This window comes from Lipotes vexillifer, unplaced genomic scaffold (assembly GCF_000442215.2).
Source record: "Lipotes vexillifer unplaced genomic scaffold, Lipotes_vexillifer_v1.1 scaffold1665, whole genome shotgun sequence".
NCBI lineage: Eukaryota > Metazoa > Chordata > Mammalia > Artiodactyla > Lipotidae > Lipotes > Lipotes vexillifer.
This window is the reverse complement of record NW_006783279.1, coordinates 569,098-583,123: the sequence shown is the minus strand read 5'-3', so window position 1 is coordinate 583,123 and position 14,026 is coordinate 569,098. Positions and strand designations below refer to the sequence as shown.

At 42.4% G+C, this 14,026-nt stretch overlaps 1 pseudogene; it reads right to left on the bottom strand.

Annotated features, from left to right (window-relative positions):
- Positions 1 to 1,880: 1,880 nt before the first annotated feature.
- Positions 1,881 to 10,752, bottom strand: LOC103086816 (interferon-related developmental regulator 1 pseudogene; annotated as a pseudogene).
- Between the last annotated feature and the right edge of the window lie 3,274 nt (positions 10,753 to 14,026).

Sequence of the window (14,026 nt, the reverse complement as noted above, 5' to 3'; positions counted from 1 at the left end):
CTTTCTGTGCAGTGCCTCACCACTGCTGCCCTCGCTACTACCACTGATCCAGGGCCTCTCTCTATGTTGCTCTGCAATCCCTGAAGATCCGGCGTTTTCATTTACTTCTCGATTTTATTCACCTGCTATTTTCAAGGCTTAGTCTCTTTCATTTCACTGTCTCTTTATAAGCTCCTCAGCCATCCTCTACGTTTCCATTCGCTCTCCCTCATTCTTTCCACCCTGTCAGCTTTTCTATTTCTCTCTCAGTCGCTCTGTCTCTGCTTCTCCAGCTCCCCCTCGCCCACATATTTACAGAGACCGAGACGGAATAACATGCCGCCTACCGGAAGAGTCCATTCTCCAGCGGGGTGGAATTTCAGACGGAAGAACACTGGGTGTCACACGGCTGGCCCAGGTCACTCCCCGCCCCCCACGCCGGGTGAGGGGAAGGGCTGACTACGAAGGGGAGGCAGGGGGAGCAAAAGGACCGGTCTGAGGAGACGCGAGGACCGAGGGGCTGGGAAGGAAGGGGTCTCAGGAGAGGGGCGGGCTCTACAGAATGCCAGGACCGGGGAGAGGACGCGGGCTGTCCGGGAGCGGGGCGGCCGGCGCTGCCCTCCAGGGGCCGAGAGGGCGAGGCTGGGGGGCACGAATCCACCTCGCGGAAGGGGACGTTACAGGCGGCGGGAAGGGGCGGAGGCAGTAATGGATTTTAAGCAGGAAAATGTCGCGAATGGAGGTGTCTACCTGGACCGAAGGCAGAAAAGCCAAGGGCACCGAGACCGGCCTCAGAGCGAATTCAAACCCAAAGGAAAACATGCCTGACCTGTAACGGCGACGTCTGGATTTACTGGGAGCGTAGGGGCGGGTACTGGGATTTACGGTCCTTGGTGACCCCCCACACACACACTCTGAGGATGGAGAAAGGGGGGCCGCGCGGCACAGATTCACACCAGAAAAGAAAACTTACTCTCAGCAGGATGATCGTCTCTCCGCGCTGTCCGCTTCCGCTTCCGTTATTAACGGCGCGAGCGCGGAGTTAGAAGCAGGGCTTCTGGAGGCGGGGCTTGGGCGGAGCGCTAGCGGCGAGGGGCGTGGCGAGGAGGGAGCCCCTGTCAGTCCAGGGAGCGCCGTTAGGCGGGGCAGGAGGCGGCGAGGGGTAGCTTGGTCCCTGCAGCTTGAAACAGCTTGTTTTAATTTACTGTTTGCTACAGGGTTTTTTTGTTTGTTTTTTTTTTTAGTGTGAAAAGATCTTTATTTCAAAATAAAGAGCACAAGGTCTTACACAGCAGATAAAATTAGTGTTACTGCCCTCGGAGGTCAAGGCTAGCAAATTTTCTGGCATATACAAATTCATTATGAATGACAGATGGACTGAATGGCCTGTAAGTGCAGCTGTAAGGTCTCATGGTATAATTCCCTTTGTTGATCCCAGTAACAAAATTATTAGGTTCCATTTAAAATTGAAAATAATAGATTTTCCAGACGATCTAGCTCCCAAAATTGTATCCAGAACTCATCTAAGATCTTAAGTTAAATACCTTGTATATCTATATCATTATAATCAATATTTCTGACAACCACAGCATAAGAAATTTAACCTCAACTAATAGTTTTTCTCATCATGAAATCAAGTGAAATACTATATTTTTGCTCTCTTCATAAATAGAAAATGACCACACACTACACTTTATTCGTGTTTATTGATTATATATAGAGAGAATATTCAATAACCAGAACTCACGATTTGCAATACTATACATTAAATTATAATATAACCCCTACTACAAAAGCTATCTGTTGACCCAAGATAAAAAACTGTCTCTAGAGTTTAAATACATTAGAAATTATATTTTTAAAAAAGGGAAATTAGAAAGTGGTCTTCAAATGCTAAAAACCTAGAATTCTCCAACATCTGCTCTCTTATCTCGACATTTGCTTCGAGCTTTTGTTCGAGCTTTGAAGGCAGTAGAATTATATAAATGCCTTTCAAAACGTGAAATCTTCATTGTTTTAAGTGTTGCAGCATCAAGCATCACTGGGGGTCCAAGTTCAAAAACACTGCGAAGGAATTCATTTGACTGCAAGTGGTACTGCATCCCTGATCCAAGAACCTCCTTAAAGGTGTCATATGTATGTTTTTTGACCCACCAATCAGTATACATGCGTTCAGGACTAAATTTAACAGTTTCTGTTGGAAAATCCCGTTCCTCTACCACCCTCAGGATGTCTCTGAACACCGACCGCTGCTTCCTCTTGTCCACTTTGGCCCGGTGCTTATTTCCATCTGTAGCCAAAGCCCTAAGCATCTGAGTCAAAGACTCCATGTCTTCGTAAAAAAAGTCACTCTCTATTCCTCTGGCCAATTCAAACAGAAGTGCCAGAGATTCACCAGCACCTATTCTCATGTTTACATCATCAAAAGAGAGGAGGCTTGGAAGTTTATGGAAATGCACCTCAAGCTTTTTCTTCACTTCATTGATTGGGCATATGGTCAGTAATAATGTCCACATGAGAAGCGAGCTGATATGAAGCGCTGTAGTAGGGGTGCTCCAGACAACATTAGTGTCTTTCTCTTTGAGATAGGACTCGGTGAAGATATTTTCCAAACACTGCAGAGTTGAATACAGCTCAGTAATGTCATCTGTGGCAATAAAACAGCAAACAGCAAAGCAAGTTGCACAAGTTTGCCTAGCCTGGATACTAGCTGTTCCATCACAAATTATTTTCTTCAGGATTGGTCCAAGATTCTTTAAAACCTCTTTACTTTCAATTCCAGGGCCCAACTGAATACAAAGAACAAATGCTAATGCTGCAGCTACACGCTGCTCATCACCTTTACCTTTTTTCAGGCAGCGTTCAATGCTATCAGTTAAAGTCATTCTTCTCTCCAGAATAAATTCATAAAGCATCTTTGAAGCCAGTACATTTTAAATACCTTCCAGAGCTGCCTGCCTTGTCTTCACACTCTTATCCAGGGTCAGGTCAATGAATCCCTTCAACTTATACTCTAAGTCTTCTGGAGTTCCTTCCTCATCGAGGACTTCATTGCTGCGCACGGGCTTTCTATAGTTGCCGCGACCGGGGGCTACTCTTCGTTGCGGTGCATGGGCTTCTTGTTGCAGTGGCTTCTCTTGCTGCGGAGCATGGGCTCTAGGTGCGCAGGCTTCAGTAGTTGTGGCACGTGGGCTCAGTAGTTGTGGCTCGGGATCTCTAGAGCACAGGCTCCGCAGTTGTGGAACCCGGGCTTAGTTGCTCTGCAGCATGTGGGATCTTCCCGGACCAGGGATCGAACCCATGTCCCTTGCATTGGCAGGTGGCTTCTTAACCACTGCACCACCAGGGAAGCCCTAATCCATCTTTTTCTTGATGGACACTTGGGTTGCTCCCATATACTGGCTACTGTAAATAATGCTGCTATGAACATTGGGATGCATGTATCTTTACAAATTAGTGCTTCCGTCATTTTCAGATATATACCGAGGAGTGGAATTCCTGGATCAAATGGTAGTTCTATTTTTAATTTCCCGGGGAAGCTCATTTTGTGAGTCATATATTTCATTATTATTTTTAAAAACACACTTTGCCCAATTTATCTATTTCATTTGCATTTCTTCCGTTTTACTTCACTGAAATGCCTGGAGGATGCATAAATCAAGGGGTTGTTTTAAGATTTGTGTGGCATGTACACGGAGAAATGACAGATGCAATGTATGAATTCTATAACCATGAAGACAGAATCTCCTCACACTTCAAGTTTATTGAGAGAACTGGAATAGTACCAGATAATGAACTAGTCTCACAGTGCATAGCAAGAGACTTATTGCTAATGGGCAGGTGCATCACTGGGATTTTATTTTTATGATCATGATTATTATTTTTAGCCAGACTGTATGGTATGTAGGATCTTAGTTCCCAAACCAGGAATTGAACCCACGTCCCTTGCATTGGAAGCATGGAGTCTTAACCACTGGACTGCCAGGGAAGTCCCTATCACTGGCATTTTGGAAACATGGTCTGTTAATTTTACCTTAAAAATGTCTCTCTCACAGAAACAGACTCAGAGATAGAAAATAGACTTGTGGTTGCCAAGGGGGGCTTGGGAGGGAGAGGGATGGACTGGGAGTTTGGGGTTGGCAGATGCAAACTATTATATGTAGAATGGATAAACAACAAGGTCCTGGAAGATGGCAGAAGAGTAAGACGCGGAGATCACCTTCCTCCTCACAGATACACCAGAAATACATCTACACGTGGAACAACTCCTACGGAACACCTACTGAACGCTGGCCGAAGACCTCAGACCTCCCAATAGGCAAGAAACCCCCCCCACGAACCTGGGTAGGGCAAAATTAAAAAGAATAAACAGAGACAAAAGGATAGGGACGGGTCCTGCACCAGTGGGAGGGAGATGCGAAGGAGGAAAGGTCTCCACACACTAGGAAGCCCCTTCGTGGGCGGAGACTGCGGGGGGCGGAGCGGGGAGCTTCGGAGCCGCGGAGGGGAGCGCGGCAACGGGGGTGCGGAGGGCAAAGCGGGGAGATTCCCGCACGGAGGATCGGTGCCGACCGGCACTCACCAGCCCGAGAGGCTTGTCTGCTCACCCGCCGGGGCGGGCGGGGCTCCGGTCGGAGCGCAGGGAGAGGACTGGGGTTGGCGGCGTGAACACAGCCTGCAGGGGGTTAGTGCGCCACGGCTGGCCGGGAGGGAGTCCGGGGAAAAGTCTAGACCCGCCGAAGAGGCAAGAGACTTTTTCTTCCCTCTTTGTTTCCTGGTGCGCGAGGAGAGGGGATTCAGAGCGCTGCTTAAAGGAGCTCCAGAGACGGGCGCGAGCCGCGGCTAAAAGCGCGGACCCCAGAGACGGGCAGGAGACGCTAAGGCTGCTGCTGCCGCCGCCAAGAAGCCTGTGTGCGAACACAGGTCACTATCCACACCCCCATTCCGGGGAGCCTGTGCAGCCCGCCACTGCCAGGGTCCCGGGATCCAGGGACAACTTCCCCAGGAGAACGCACGGCGCGCCTCAGGCTGGTGCAACGTCACGCCGGCCTCTGCCGCCGCAGCCCCGCCCCGCACTCCGTGACCCTCCGTACCCCCAGGCCTGAGTGAGCCAGAGCCCCCGTATCAGCGGCTCCTTTAACCCCGTCCTGTCTGAGCAAAGAACAGACGCCCTCCGGCGACCTACACGCACAGGCGGGGCCAAGTCCAAAGCTGAGTCCCTGGGAGCTGTGAGAACAAAGAAGAGAAAGGGAAATCTCTCCCAGCGGCCTCAGAGACAGCGGATTAAAGCTCCACAATCAACTTGATGTACCCTGCATTTGTAGACTACATGAATAGACGACGAATCATCCCAAATTAAGGAGGTGGACTTTGAGAGCAAGATTTATTCTTTCCCCTTTTCCTTTTTTTTGTGCGTATGTGTATACTTCTGTGTGAGATTTTGTCTGTATAGCTTTCCTTCAACCATTTGTCCGAGGGTTCTATCTGTCTGGGTTTTTTTTTTAAATTTTTTTCTTAATAATTACTCTTTACTTTAATAACCTTATTTTATTTTACTTTATCTTCGTTCTTTTTTTTCTTCCTTCCCTCTTTCCTTCCTTGCTCCCTCCCTCCCTCCTTTCTTTCCTTCTAATTCTACTAATTCTTTCTTTCTACTTTTTCTCCCTTTTCTTCTGAGCCATGTGGATGAAAGGCTCTTGGTGCTGCAGCCAGGAATTAGTGCTGTGCCTCTGAGGTGGGAGAGCCAACTTCAGGACATTGGTCCACAAGAGACCTCCCAACTGCACATGATATCAAACGGTGAAAATATCCCAGAGATCTCCATCTCAACACCAGCACCCAGCTTCACTCAATGACCAGCAAGATACAGTGCTGGACATCCTATGCCAAACAACTAGCAAGACAGAAACACAACCCCAACCATTAGCAGAGAGGCTGCCTAAAATCATAATAAGTCCACAGACACCCCAAAACACACCACCAGACACCAGCTTTACAACAAATGCTAAAGGAACTTCTCTAGACAAAAACACAAGAGAAGGAAAAGTCCTATAATAACGAACCCAAAACAATTTAGAAAATGGGAATAGGAACATACATATCGATAATTACCTTAAATGTAAATGGACTAAATGCTCCCACCAAAAGACACAGATTGGCTGAATGGATACAAAAACAAGACCCATATATATGCTGTCTACAAGAGACCCACTTCAGACCTAGAGACACATACAGACTGAAAGTAAGGGGATGGAAAAAGATATTCCATGCAAATGGAAACCAAAAGAAAGCTGGAGTAGCAATTCTCATATCAGACAAAATAGACTTTAAAATAAGGACTATCAGAAGAGACAAAGAAGGACACTACATAATGATTAAGGGATCGATCCAAGAAGAAGATATAACAATTGTAAATATTTATGCACCCAACATAGGAGCACCTCAATACATAAGGCAAAAACTAGCAGCCATAAAAGGGGAAATCGACAGTAACACATTCATAGTAGGGGACTTCAACACCCCACTTTCACCAATGGACAGATCATCCAAAATGAAAATAAATAAGGAAACACAAGCTTTAAATGATACATTAAACAGGATGGACTTAATTGATATTTATAGGACACTCCATCCAAAAACAACAGAATACACATTTTTCTCAAGTGCTCATGGAACATTCTCCAGGATAGATCATATCTTGGGTCACAAATCAAGCCTTGGTAAATTTAAGAAAATTGAAATTATATCAAGTATCTTTTCCGACCACAACGCCATGAGATTAGATATCAATTATAGGAAAAGAGCAGTAAAAAATACAAACACATGGAGGCTAAACAATACACTACTTAGTAACGAAGTGATCACTGAAGAAATCAAAGAGGAAATTAAAAAATACCTAGAAACAAATGACAATGGAGATACAACGACCCAAAACCTATGGGATGCAGCAAAAGCAGTTCTAAGAGGGAAGTTTATAGCAATACAAGCCCACCTTAAGAAGCAGGAAACATCTCGAATAAACAACCTAACCTTGCACCTCAAGCAATTAGAGAAAGAAGAACAAAAAAACCCCAGAGTTAGCAGAAGGAAAGAAATCATAAAAATCAGATCAGAAATAAATGAAAAAGAAATGAAGGAAACAATAGCAAAGATCAATAAAACTAAAAGCTGGTTCTTTGAGAAGATTAACAAAATTGATAAACCATTAGCCAGACTCATCAAGAAAATAAGGGAGAAGACTCAAATCAATAGAATCAGAAATGAAAAAGGAGAAGTAACAACTGACACTGCAGAAATACAAAAAATCATGAGGGATTACTACAAGCAACTCTATGCCAATAAAATGGACAATCTGGAAGAAATGGACAAATTCTTAGAAATGCACAAACTGCCAAGACTGAATCAGGAAGAAATAGAAAATATGAACAGACCAATCACAAACACTGAAATTGAAACTGTGATTAAAAATCTTCCAACAAACAAAAGCCCAGGACCAGATGGCTTCACAGGCGAATTCTATCAAACATTTAGAGAAGAGCTAACACCTATTCTTCTCAAACTCTTCCAAAATATAGCAGAGGGAGGAACACTCCCAAACTCATTCTACGAGGCCACCATCACCTTGATACCAAAACCAGACAAGGATGTCACAAAGAAAGAAAACTACAGGCCAATATCACTGATGAACATAGATGCAAAAATCCTCAACAAAATACTAGCAAACAGAATCCAACAGCACATTAAAAGGATCATACACCATGATCAAGTGGGGTTTATTCCAGGAATGCAAGGATTCTTCAATATACGCAAATCTATCAATGTGATTAACCATATTAACAAATTGAAGGAGAAAAACCATATGATCATCTCAATAGATGCAGAGAAAGCTTTTGACAAAATTCAACACCCATTTATGATAAAAACCCTGCAGAAAGTAGGTGTAGAGGGAACTTTCCTCAATATAATAAAGGCCGTATATGACAAGCCCACAGCCAACATCATCCTCAATGGCGAAAAACTGAAAGCATTTCCACTAAGGTCAGGAACAAGACAAGGTTGCCCACTCTCACCACTCTTATTCAACATAGTTTTGGAAGTTTTAGCCACAGCAATCAGAGAAGAAAAGGAAATAAAAGGAATCCAAATCGGAAAAGAAGAAGTAAAGCTGTCACTATTTGCAGATGACATGATACTATACATAGAGAATCCTAAATATGCTACCAGAAAACTACTAGAGATAATCAATGAATTTGGTAAAGTAGCAGGATACAAAATTAATGCACCAAAATCTCTGGCATTCCTATACACTAAGGATGAAAAATCTGAAAGTGAAATCAATATAACACTCCCATTTACCACTGCAACAAAAAGAATAAAATATCTAGGAATAAACCTACCTAAGGAGACAAAAGACCTGTATGCAGAAAATTATAAGACACTGATGAAAGAAATTAAAGATGTTACAAATAGATGGAGAGATATACCATGTTCTTGGATTGGAAGAATCAACATTGTGAAAATGACTCTACTACCCAAAGCAATCTACAGATTCAATGCAATCCCTAACAAACTACCACTGGTATTTTTCACAGAACTAGAAAAAAAATTTTCACAATTTGTATGGAAACACAAAAGACCCCGAATAGCCAAAGCAATCTTCAGAACGAAAAACGGAGCTGGAGGAATCAGGCTTCCTGACTTCAGACTATACTACAAACCTATGGTAATCAAGACAGTATGGTACTGGCACAAAAACAAATATAAATCAATGGAACAGGATAGAAAGCCCAGAGATAAACCCACGCACATATGGTCACCTTATCTTTGATAAAGGAGGCAGGAATGTACAGTGGAGAAAGGACAGCCTCTTCAATAAGTGGTGCTGGGAAAACTGGACAGGTACATGTAAAAGTATGAGATTAGATCACTCCCTAACACCATACACAAAAATAAGCTCAAAATGGATTAAAGACCTAAATGTAAGGCCAGAAACTATCAAACTCTTAGAGGAAAACATAGGCAGAACACTCTATGACATAAATCACAGCAAGATCCTTCTTGACCCATCTCCTAGAGTAATGGAGATAAAAACAAAAATAAACAAATGGGACCTAATGAAACTTCAAAGCTTTTGCACAGCAAAGGAAACCATAAACAAGACCAAAAGACAGCCCTCAGAATGGGAGAAAATATTTGCAAATGAATCAACTGACAAAGGATTAATCTCTAAAATTTACAGGCAGCTCATGCAGCTCAATAACAAAAAAATAAACAACCCAATCCAAAAATGGGCAGAAGACCTAAATAGACATTTCTCCAAAGAAGATATACAGACTGCCAACAAACACATGAAAGAATGCTCAACATCATTAATCATTAGAGAAATGCAAATCAAAACTACAATGAGATATCATCTCACACCAGTTAGAATCGCCATCATCAAAAAATCTAAAAAAAATAAATGCTGGAGAGGGTGTGGAGAAAAGGGAACCCTCTTACACTGTTGGTGGGAATGTAAATTGATACAGCCACTGTGGAGAACAGTATGGAGGTTCCTAAAAAAACTACAAATAGAACTACCATATGACCCAGCAATCCCACTAGGCATATACCATGAGAAAAACATAATTCAAAAAGAATCATGTACCAAAATGTTCATTGCAGCTCTATTTACAATAGCCCGGAGATGGAAACAACCTAAGTGTCCATCATCGGATGAATGGATAAAGAAGATGTGACACATATATACAATGGAATATTACTCAGCCATAAAAAGAAACGAAATTGAGCTATTTGTAATGAGGTGGATAGACCTAGAGTCTGTCATACAGAGTGAAGTAAGTCAGAAAGAGAGAGACAAATACCGTCTGCTAACACATATATATGGAATTTAAGAAAAAAAATGTCATGAAGAACCTAGGGATGAAACAGGAATAAAGACACAGACTTACTAGAGAATGGACTTGAGGATATGAGGAGGGGGAAGGGTAAACTGTGACAAAGCAAGAGAGTGGCATGGACATACATACACTAACAAACGTAAGGTAGATAGCTAGTGGGAAGCAGCCACATAGCACAGGGAGATCAGCTCAGTGCTTTGTGACCGCCTGGAGAGGTGGGATATGGAGTGTGGGAGGGAGATGCAAGCGGGAAGAGATATGGGAACATATGTATATATATAACTGATTCATTTTGTTGTGAAGTTGAAACTAACATACCATTGTGAAGCAATTATACTCCAATAAAGATGTTAAAATAAAATTAAAACAACAACAACAACAACAAGGTCCTACTGTATAGCCCAGGGAACTATATTCAATATCCTGTGAGAAACCATAATGGGAAAGAATACTTTAAAAAAGACGGTCTATATGTGTATAACTGAGTCACTTTGCTGTACAGCAGAGATTGACACAACTTTGTAAATCAACTATACTTCAATTAAAAAATAAGGTATCTCGGGGCTTCCCTGGTGGCGCAGTGGTTGACAGTCCGCCTGCCGATGCAGGGGACACGGGTTCGTGCCCCAGTCCGGGAAGATCCCACATGCCGTGGAGCGGCTGGGCCCGTGAGCCATGGCCACTGAGCCTGGGCGTCCGGAGCCTGTGCTCTGCAACACGAGAGGCCACAACAGTGAGAGGCCGGCGTACTGCAAAAAAAAAAAAAGGTATCTCTCCAGTTCCTCCCCTTCTTGCCATTGTTCCAATAATCATGTCTTCCTTCCACTGGTTCAATGGAAACTGGAACTCCTCTCTCCAACAGCTTGTAGGCCATGGTTAGTAAATCGGAACAATTTTCTGAATTCAACATGGAGATATTAGCTTGTTTCTTTTATTGTATAATTTGCATACAATAAAATATACAGTTTTCACGTTGACCATACAGTGGGATTTAGTATGTTTGTAATGTTGTCCAACAATGGTTTCATCATTCGTCATCACCTCTTAAAAAAAACCTGTACGCATTAATAGTTACTCAGCACTCTACCCTGAGTCACAAGCAAATATTTTGCTACTTTCCATCTCTACAGATAGAACTATTCTGGGTATTCTATATAAATTAAGTCACACAATATATGGCCATCTCCCTTCTTGTACTTGGCATAATGCTTTCAAGGGTCATCCATGATTAACTTTTATCAGTGCTTCGTAACTTTTATTTCTGATGAGAAACATTCCAGTTTGTTTAAACATTCATTATTTAATGGAGCTTTGGGTTCTTTCCACATTTTGGCTATTATTTAAAAAATGCTTCAGGCTTCCCTGGTGGCGCAGTGGTTAAGAAACCACCTGCCAATGCAGGGGACACGAGTTCGAGCCCTGGTCTGGGAAGAGCCCACATGCTGCGGAGCAAATAAGCCCGTGTGCCACAACTACTGAGCCTGCGCTCTAGAGCCCATGAGCCACAACTACTGAAGCCCCCAGGCCTAGAGCCCGTGCTCCACAACAAGAGAAGCCACCACAATGAGAAGCCCGCGCACCACAACAAAGAGTAGCCCCCGCTCGCTGCAACTAGAGAAAGCCCATGCACAGCAACGAAGACCCAACGCAGCCAAAAACAAGTTAAATAAATTTAAATAAATAATAAAAATAAAAACCGCTTCAATCAACAATCTTTTACAAGGTGTTAATGTGGAAAATGTTTACAAATCCCTTGGGTAGATATGTAAATGTGGATTGCTTGGTGGGTTATTGTGATTTTTAAGGAATGTGGATTTGGTCATTCGGACGAGTAGTGCATTATTTCCACTCTCATGTTATTTGGCAAAACTGGTTGATTTGAATTTTAAGGATCAATAATATTTTATTGCAAACTACGAATAAAAAGGAAAATGGTAATTTAAGAGAGAATTTATATTAGGACCTACAACTTTCCAAAAGTAACAATCTGTACAAAAGGTTGCTACAAAACTAATCACCAAATATGTTCCCAGTCCATCTGTGCTCATCTATAAATTACTTTAATTATTAAGATGAAATGTAGCACATATATGTATATCATATTTAGCTTCTAACTAGTAAAATCAGATCTACATTGGATAATGATATTTTAAAAGGAGAATGAATCAGCCAGGAAATAATCATTTGTGGCTAAACTAACATTTTGAAGTCATTAAACTCCGATTTTTCAATGAACAGTATGGTAACAACAACAAAAAAGAATTATTTCCTGTCTTCCAGAACAGCGTAACTTTAAGGTAACATTTTCAGGGCTTACCCTCAATTGAATATACTCTGTATTTTCAAGGAAATACTTCTTTATTATTTACTTATTTAAAAACATTTATTTATGGGCTTCCCTGGTGGTGCAGTGGTTGAGAGTCCGCCTGCCCATGCAGGGGACATGGGTTCGTGCCCTGATCCGGGAAGATCCCACATGCCGCGGAGCAGCTGGGCCCGTGAGCCATGGCCGCTGAGCCTGCGCATCCGGAGGCTGTGCTCCGCAACGGGAAAGGCCACAGCAGTGAGAGGCCCGCGTACCGCAACAAACAAACAAACAAATTATTTATTGTGGCTGCGCCAGATCCTAGTTGCAACAAGTGGGATCTTTAGTTGCGGCATGGGGGCTTCTTAGTTGCGGCATGAGAACTCTTAGTTGAGGCATGTGTGTGGGATCTAGTTCCCTGACCAAGGACTGAACCCAGGCCCCTCCATTGGGAGTGCAGTCTTACCCACTGGACCACCAGGGAAGTTCCACTTCTTTTTTTGATTGAAGGATCGCTGATATACAATATTGTATGAGTTTCAGGTGTTCTACAAAGTGCTTCAGTTATATAAATTTTTTTCAGATTAATCTCCATTGTAGGTTATTCCAAGATAGGGAATGTAATTTTATATGCCATACGGTAAATCCTTGTTGCTTATCTATTTCATGTATAGTAGCAGGTAAATCCTATTTGAGCCTCTAGTACCTCACGGAAAATATTTAATGTTCCTTCCCCAATATTTAACATCTCAGAGTTATGATATAGCAGTTATATTACTATATAGAGTCTACTATTAAAATATATTTGGAGGTGATATTAGAATATTTCCCAACTACAAGCCTTTTGCATATTTCTCACATTCAGGTAGGATGGCATGGATAAAAAAACATCTCAAAATGGATTCCTTTACTTCTTACCGATACTGGAATCAGAATAACTACATCACAATTGGAGAGGGAATTCTCTGGCAGTCCAGAGGTTAGGACTTGGCACTTTCACTGTGAGGGCACCGGTTCAATCCCTGGTCAGGGAACTAAGATCCCGCAAGCTGCGGGGCATAGCCAAAAAAAAAAAAAAAATTTGGAGAATGATTTAAGTGTGTTTAGAATCAGACACAGCAGAAAGGAAATAAATCTGTGAGTTAGAAAATACAAGGGCTCTAAAAACTTTCCTTGACATTTTGAACATCAGAGTAGCCCAGTGTTACATGGAATATTACCCTATCATGATAAAGAAGAAAGTCTTTTGATATAATCTGTCCCTGACACCTTTTCCCTTTACTTTTTTTCTCTATTCAAGAGAGAAATATGAAATTTGAAATTTCATATTATTAAAATTACGGTGGCCATTTAATGCAACCGGCTAATAATCTTCCATGAAAACGAGACAAAACCTAAAATTAAAGAGGGTTTTGCCTCTCAGCCTTCTTTGTCATCCTGCAGCCAGGTTGCTATGAAGACACTGAAGACTTAAGTGCTCATGGCGGTAGAAGGGGCAGAGGACCTATCACACCGCCCACGGCACCCTCTGGACTTCCTGTTTGGTGAGAATGATAAACTTACTCCTTTCAGTTACTCCCTGAGAAACAGAATTATTATTTTGTCACAGGTGTGGAATGGAGCACGAATGAAAGAATCCTAAACTTAAAATGTTGTGGATGAAAAATACTTCATGAAGACATCTCTTCACTGATGAGTTAGATCTGTTGAGCCCATGTGGGAGAAAATTTCACAACGTGTGAATAAATCATACTGTGAGAATTTATGACAAATGTTCAGAACACTCAGGTGTAATGTTAATGGAGTAAAGAATGTGAGGCCACAAATGCAATTACATGTTTAT